Consider the following 7,484-nt stretch of genomic DNA (forward strand, 5'->3'; position numbering starts at 1 on the left):
CAGTTATGACGTTCGGACACACCATTACGCTGTGGTGTTCCAGGTGGCGTGAGTGCGAAACTATTCCGCATTGTTTCAAATGTAGACCAAACTCGTAACTCAAATATTCTCCTCCACGATCAGATCGTAGAAATTTATTTTCTTGTTACGATGATTTTCAACTTCACTCTGAAATTCTTTGAACTTTTCAAACGTTTCAGACTTATGTTTCATTAAGTAGATATACCCATATCTGCTCAAATCATCTGTGAAGGTCAGAAAATAATGATACTTGCCGTGAGCCTCAACACTCATCGGATCGCATACATCATTATGTATTATTTCCAATAAGTCAGTTGCTCGCTCTATTGTTCCAGAGAACGGAGTATTTAGTCATCTTGCCCATAAGGCATGGTTCGCAAGCATCAAGTGATTCATAATCAAGTGATTCCAAAATCCCATCAGCATGGAGTTTCTTCATGCGCTTTACACCAATATGACCTAAACTGCAGTGGCACAAATAAGTTGCACTATCATTATTAACTTTGCATCTTTTGGTTTCAATATTATGAATATGTGTATCACTATGATCGAGATCCCACAAACTATTTTCATTGGGTGTATAACCATCGAAGGTCTTATTCATGTAAACAGAATAATAATTATTCTCTAACTTTAAATGAATAACCGTATCGCAATAAACACGATCAAATCATGTTCATGCTCAACGCAAATGCCAAATAACATATTTTTAGGTTTAAGACTAATCCCGAAAGTATAGGGAGTGTGCGATGATGATCATATCAATCTTGGAACTACTTCCAACACTCATCGTCACTTCCCCTTCAACTAGTCTCTGTTTATTCTGTAACTCCTGTTTCGAGTTACTAATCTTAGCAACCGAACAATTATCAAATACTCAGGAGCTACTATAAACACTAGTAAGGCACACATCAATAACCTGTATATCAAATATACCCTTGTTCACTTTGCCATCCTTCTTATCTACCAAATATTCAGGGCATTTCCGCTTCCAGTGACCATTTCCTTTGCAATGTAAGCACTCAGTTTCAGTCTTTGGTTCAGCTTTGGGCTTCTTCATGGGAGTGACAACTCGCTTGTCATTCTAGTCGAAGTTCCCTTTCTTTCCCTTTGCCCTTTTCTTGAAACTAGTGATCTTGTCAACCATCAACACTTGATGCTCTTTCTTGATTTCTACCTTCATCGATTTCAACATTACGAAGAGCTTGGGAATTACTTTCGTTATCCCTTGCATATTATAGTTCATCACGAAGTTCTACTAACTTGGTGATGGTGACTAGAGAATTCTGCCAATCACTATCTTATCTGGAAGATTAACTCCCACTTGATTCAAGCGATTGAAGTACCCAGACAATATGAACACATGCTCACTAGTTGAGCGATTCACCTCCATCTTTTAGCTATAGAACTTGTTGGAGACTTCATATCTCTCAACTCGGGTATTTGCTTGAAATATTAACTTCAATTCCTAGAACATCTCATATGGTCCATGACGTTCAAAACGTCTTTGAAGTCCCGATTCTAAGCCGTTAAGCATGGTGCACTAAACTATCAAGTAGTCATCATATTGAGCTAGCCAAACGTTCATAACATCTGCATCTGCTCCTGCAATAGGTCTGTCACCTAGTGGTGCATCAAGAACATAATTCTTCTGTGCAGCAATGAGGATACACCTCTGATCACGGATCCAATCCGCATCATTGCTACTAACATTTTTCAACATAGTTTTCTCTAGGAACACATATACAAATAAACATATGAAAGCAACAACGCGAGCTATTGATCTACAACATAATTTGCAAAATACTACCAGGACTAAGTTCATGATAAATTAAAGTTCAATTAATCATATTACTTAAGAACTCCCACTTAGAAAGACATCCCTCTAATCTTCTAAGTGATCACGTGATCCAAATCAACTAAACCATAACCGATCATCACGTGAGATGGAGTAGTTTTCAATGGTGAACATCACTATGTTGATCATATCTACTATATGATTCACGCTCGACCTTTCGGTCTCCGTGTTCTGAGGCCATATCTGCATATGCTAGGATCGTCAAGTTTAACCTGAGTATTCCGCGTGTGCAAAACTGTCTTGCACCCGTTGTAGATGGACGTAGAGCTTATCACACCCGATCATCACGTGGTGTCTGGGCACGACGAACTTTGGCAACGGTGCATACTCAGGGAGAACACTTCTTGATAATTTTAGTGAGAGATCATCTTAAAATGCTACCGTCAATCAAAGCAAGATAAGATGCATAAAGGATAAACATCACATGCAATCAATATAAGTGATATGATATGGCCATCATCATCTTGTGCTTGTGATCTCCATCTCCGAAGCACCATCATGATCACCATCGTCACCGGCGTGACACCTTGATCTTCATCGTAGCATCGTTGTCGTCTCGCCAACTATTGCTTCTACGACTATCGCTACCGCTTAGTGATAAAGTAAAGCAATTACAGGGCGTTTGCATTTCATACAATAAAGCGACAACCATATGGCTCCTGCCAGTTGCCGATAACTTCGGTTACAAAACATGTTCATCTCATAAAATAAAATATAGCATCACGTCTTGACCATATCACATCACAACGTGCCCTACAAAAACAAGTTAGACGTCCTCTACTTTGTTGTTGCAAGTCTTACATGGCTGCTACGGGCTTAGCAAGAACCGTTCTTACCTACGCATCAAAAACCACAACGATAGTTTGTCAAGTTGGTGCTGTTTTAACCTTCGCAAGGAACGGGCGTAGCCACACTCGATTCAGCTAAAGTGAGAGAGACAGACACCCGCCGGTCACCTTTAAGCAACGAGTGCTCGTAGCGGTGAAACCAGTCTCGCGTAAGCGTACGCGTAATGTCGGTCCGGGCCGCTTCATCTCACAATACCGCCGAACCAAAGTATGACATGCTGGTAAGCAGTATGACTTATATCGCCCACAACTCACTTGTGTTCTACTCGTGCATATGACATCTACGCATAAAACCAGGCTCGGATGCCACTGTTGGGGAACGTAGTAATTTCAAACAATTTCCTACGTACACGCAAGATCATGGTGATTGCATAGCAACGAGAGGGGAGAGTGTTCATCCATGTACCCTCATAGACCGTAAGAGGAAGCGTTATGACAACACGGTTGATGTAGTCGTACGTCTTCACGATCCGACCGATCCAAGCACCGAACGTACGGCACCTCCGAGTTCAGCACACGTTCAGCTCGATGACGATCCCCGGGCTCCGATCCAGCAAAGCTTCGGGGATGAGTTCCGTCAGCATGACGGCGTGGTGACGATGATGATGCTCTACCGGCGCAGGGCTTCGCCTAAACTCCGCGACGATATGACCGAGGTGGAATATGGTGGAGGGGGGCACCGCACACGGCTAAGGAACGATCCGTAGATCAACTTGTGTCTCATGGGGTGCCCCCTTGCCCCCGTATATAAAGGAGGGAGGGGGGAGGTGCGGCCGGCCTAGGAGGGGGCGCGCCAAGGGGAGTCCTACTCCCACCGGGAGTAGGACTCCCTCCTTCCTTGTTGGAGTAGGAGAAAGGGGGAAAGAGGGGGAGAGGAGGAAGGAAAGGGGGGCCGCACCCCTTGTCCAATTCGGACCAGAGGGGGGCTGCGCGCCTCCTTCCTTTCGGCCTCTCTCCTCTATTCCCGTATGGCCCAATAAGGCCCATATACTCCCCGGCGAATTCCCGTAACTCTCCGGTACTCCGAAAAATACCCGAATCACTCGGAACCTTTCCGAACTCCGAATATAGTCGTCCAATATATCGATCTTTACGTCTCGACCATTTCGAGACTCCTTGTCATGTCCCCGATCTCATCCGGGACTCCGAACTCCTTCGGTACATCAAAACTCATAAACTCATAATATAACTGTCATCGAAACCTTAAGCGTGCGGACCCTACGGGTTCGAGAACTATGTAGACATGACCTAGAACTATTCTTGGTCAATAACCAATAGCGGAACCTGGATGCTCATATTGGCTCCTACATATTCTACGAAGATCTTTATCGGTCAAACCGCATAACAACATACGTTGTTCCCTTTGTCATCGGTATGTTACTTGCCCGAGATTTGATCGTCGGTATCCAATACCTAGTTCAATCTCGTTACCGGCAAGTCTCTTTACTCGTTATGTAATGCATCATCCCATAACCAACTCATTGGTCACATTGCTTGCAAGGCTTATAATGATGTGCATTACCGAGAGGGCCCAGAGATACCTCTCCGACAATCGGAGTGACAAAACCTAATCTCGAAATACGCCAACTCAACATGTACCTTCGGAGACACCTGTAGTACTCCTTTATAATCACCCAGTTACGTGGTGACGTTTGGTAGTACCCAAAGTGTTCCTCTGGTAAACGGGATTTGCATATTTCTCATAGTTACAGGAACATGTATAAGTCATGAAGAAGCAATAGCAATATACTAAATGATCAAGTGCTAGGCTAACGGAATGGGTCATGTCAATCACATCATTCTTCTAATGATGTGATCCCATTAATCAAATGACAACACATGTCTATGGTTAGGAAACATAACCATCTTTGATTAATGAGCTAGTCAAGTAGAGGCATACTAGTGACTTTATGTTTGTCTATGTATTCACACATGTATCATGTTTCCGGATAATACAATTCTAGCATGAATAAGAAACATTTATCATGATATGAGGAAATAAATAATAACTTTATTATTGCCTCTAGGGCATATTTCCTTCAATTCTGGTATCCGGATAATTACGATTTTGCCAGGGGCTTGACCCTGGATGGCCATTCCTTCCCGCCGTCTTCGACATCGGAGGTGTAGTCCGGCAGAAGGGTCCTTCCCTTCTTGGTCCCTACGACCTTCCTAGTTGGGGCGACCTTCCTCTTCTTTCCTCCCCTCGCTGGAGGGGGAGAGGCTTCTTCTTCTTCCTCCTCCTCCTTGTCCTCAGAGGCGGAGGGTGCTTCGGGGTTGTCGGGCGATGAGTCCGACACCGCCAGGCGCCGGGAACTCTTTCGGGTCCCCATGGGCTTCTTCTTGGCCTTCTTCTCCAGCACCACGTGAGGTGCCGGAACCAGCAGCTTCGTCAAGCGCGCGTCTGCTGGGCCTTCGGGCAAAGAGGCCGGGCAGTTAAACTACCCGGATGTCCTCTTCCAGTCCTGTCAAAGGAGCAGGAGTTTAGTACCTGCATGGAATCAAACCATGAAAATCAAGTGTCCCGAGAAAGACTAAAGGCAAGCTTACTTCGGTGGCTTGGAGCTTGGCGCAGAATATGCGACCCTCGGTGACGGGTGGCGAGACCTCGGAGCTCTTGAATAACACCTTCCAAGCGTCCTCGTGCTTTGTTTCGAAAAGCCGGGACAGAGTCTGGTGCTGGGCCGGGTCGAACTTCCACAAGGTGAAGGCCCGTCGTTGACACGGGAGAATCCGGCGGAAGAGCATGATCTGGACTACGTTGACAAGCTTAACCTTCTTGTTCACCAGGTCTCAGACGCAGGTTTGGAGTCCGGTCACCTCTTCCGGACTACCCCACAACAGGACCATCTCCTTCCAAGATGTGAGCCGAGTGGGGATGCCGGATCGAAATGCGGGGGCCGCTGCCCATTTAGGGTCACGCGGCTCGGTGATATAGAACCACCCCGATTGCCATCCTTTGATGGTCTCTACGAAGGCGCCTTCGAGCCATGTGATGTTGTCTATCTTGCCCACCATGGCGCCTCCGCACTCCGCTTGACGTCCGCCCACGACCTTCGGCTTGATGCTGAAGATCTTCAGGCATAGGTCAATGTGAGGCTGGATGCGGAGGAAGGCCTCACATACGACGATGAACGCTGAAATGTTGAGGATGAAGTTCGGGGCCAGATCGTGGAAGTCCAGGCCGTAGTAGAACATGAGCCCCCGGATGAACGGGTGAATAGGAAAGCCCAGTCCGCGGAGGAAATGAGTGAGAAATACGACCCTCTCATGGGGCCTAGGGGTGGGGACGAGTTGCCCCTCCTCGGGAAGCCGGTGCGCGATGTCGTCAGACAAGTATCCGGTCTTCCTCAACTTTTTGATTTGCCCCTCCGTGACGAAGGAGGCCATCCATCTACCTCCCGCTCCGGACATGATTGGAGAAAGGTCGAGGTGGGAAGTGCGGACTTGGGTGCTGGAGTTCGAGTGCGCGGGGATCGACAACCAAGGGAGGAAGAAGGCGTGAATGGAAAGGGTGGATCCTTATCCCCTTATATGGGCGGCCGAGACTATGAGCCCCCACCAGCCCAATAAAACTCGCTTATCTCCCAAGCGCCGCGGTTAATGGCGCGGTTGGGTTACCCACGCCCGTATTGATGAGGATCCTGGAATAAGGGGACACGATCTCTGCTTTGACAAGACGTGCCAAGGAAACCGCCTCGCTAAACACGCTGAGGTGGAACAGTAAAACGATTCAAATAAAGGCCTGGCTGTGGCGTGATGTCACGCTGCGGAATACGTCAGCAGATTAGATTTGTGCAGATATTATTCTCTTTACGGTGGCATGTGGAACTTATTTTGCAGAGCCGGACACTATCCTTGTGTTCAACATCTTCTATGGAGTATTTGGAGGAGGAAACCGCCTTGCAATGCCGAAGACAATTTGCGCACCGGACTCGTCGTCATTGAAAGCCTGGTTCAGGGGCTACTAAGGGAGTCCTGGATTAGGGGGTGTCCGGATGGTCGGACTATGACCTTTGGACGGACTCCCGGACTATGAAGATACAAGATTGAAGACTTCGTCCCGTGTCCGGATAGGAATTTCCTTGGCGTGGAAGGCAAGCTTGGCGATTTGATATGAAGATCTCCTCCCATTGTAACCGACTCTGTTTAACCCTAGCCCTCTCCGGTGTCTATATAAACCGGAGAGTTTTAGTCCATAGGACGAACAACAATCATACCATAGGCTAGCTTCTAGGGTTTAGCCTCTCTGATCTTGTGGTAGATCAACTCTTGTACTACCCATATCATCAATATTAATCAAGCAGGAGTAGGGTTTTACGTTCATCGAGAGGGCCCAAACCTGGGTAAAAACATCGTGTCCCTTGTCTCATGTTACCATCCGCCTAGACGCACAGTTCGGGACCCCCTACCCGAGATCCGCCGGTTTTGACACCGACAGTAAGGTTTTCAAAACTTAGGCGAGTACGAGACTGCGGCTAAGCCCCCGAGTGAGAGGATGGCTCTCCACTCGGTAGGATTTTTTCAAACTTAGGCGAGCACTGGGCTGCAGCTAAGCCCCCGAGTGAGAGGACTGCTCTTCACTCGGTAGGATTTTTTCAAACTTAGGCGAGCATTGGGCTGCAGCTAAGCCTCCTAGTGAGAGGACTACTCTTCACTCGGTAGGATTTTTTCAAACTTAGGCAAGCACTGGGCTGCAGCTAAGCCTCCAAGCGAGAGGACTGCTCTTCACTCGGTAGGATTTTTACCACTTAGGC

Source organism: Triticum dicoccoides, chromosome 7B, assembly GCF_002162155.2.
Source record: "Triticum dicoccoides isolate Atlit2015 ecotype Zavitan chromosome 7B, WEW_v2.0, whole genome shotgun sequence".
Classification (NCBI taxonomy): Eukaryota; Viridiplantae; Streptophyta; class Magnoliopsida; order Poales; family Poaceae; genus Triticum; species Triticum dicoccoides.